This window comes from Cucurbita maxima, unplaced genomic scaffold, assembly GCF_002738345.1.
Source record: "Cucurbita maxima cultivar Rimu unplaced genomic scaffold, Cmax_1.0 Cma_Scf06185, whole genome shotgun sequence".
Lineage (NCBI taxonomy): Eukaryota > Viridiplantae > Streptophyta > Magnoliopsida > Cucurbitales > Cucurbitaceae > Cucurbita > Cucurbita maxima.
The window spans coordinates 169-875 of NW_019278201.1; the positions used below are offsets into that span (position 1 = coordinate 169).

A 707-nucleotide genomic window follows, 5' to 3' on the forward strand; every position below is an offset into this window, starting at 1 on the left:
TAGTACTAAGCTGGGTGACCACTTGGGAAGTCCTCGTGTTGCACCCCTTTTTTTCTTTCAATTTCACCCAGTTGTTTTCTTCCTTTCTCTACAAATGAGAACCTCCCCCGCTCACGCCCATCGCGTTTCGATCATGCCGCCCCGCATGCGTTAAATCCGATTTTGTGCGCATGGCATATCGGGTGCGATCATATCAGCACTAATGCACCGGATCCCATCAGAACTCCGCAGCTAAGCGTGCTTGGGCGAGAATAGTACTAAGTTGGGTGACCACTTGGGAAGTCCTCGTGTTGCACCCCTTTTTTCCTTTCAATTTCTCCCAGTTCTTTTCTTTCTTTCTCTACAAATGAGAACCTCCCCCGCTCATGCCCATCGCATTTCGATCATGCCGCCCCGCATGCGTTAAATCCGATTTTGTGCGCATGGCATGTCGGGTGCGATCATACCAGCACTAATGCACCGAATCCCATCAGAACTCTGCAGCTAAGCGTGCTTAGGCGAGAGTAGTACTAAGTTGGGTGACCACTTGAAGTCCTCGTGTTGCCAACCCCGCTCACGCCCATCGCGTTTCGATCATGCTGCCCCGCATGCGTTAAATCCGATTTTGTGCGCATGGCATATCGGGTGCGATCATATCAGCACTAATGCACCGGATCCCATCAGAACTCCGCAGCTAAGCGTGCTTGGGCGAGAATAGTACTAAGTTG

General features: G+C 51.2%; 1 non-coding gene and 1 pseudogene across 1 annotated transcript; both read left to right on the top strand.

Moving 5' to 3' along the window:
- Positions 1–180: 180 nt before the first annotated feature.
- LOC111476186 lies at positions 181–299 on the top strand. The gene has a single exon (XR_002716956.1). It is a non-coding gene; the product is annotated as a 5S ribosomal RNA (ribosomal RNA).
- Positions 300–432: 133 nt separating this feature from the next.
- On the top strand, positions 433–549 carry LOC111476188 (annotated as a pseudogene).
- Positions 550–707: the final 158 nt, after the last annotated feature.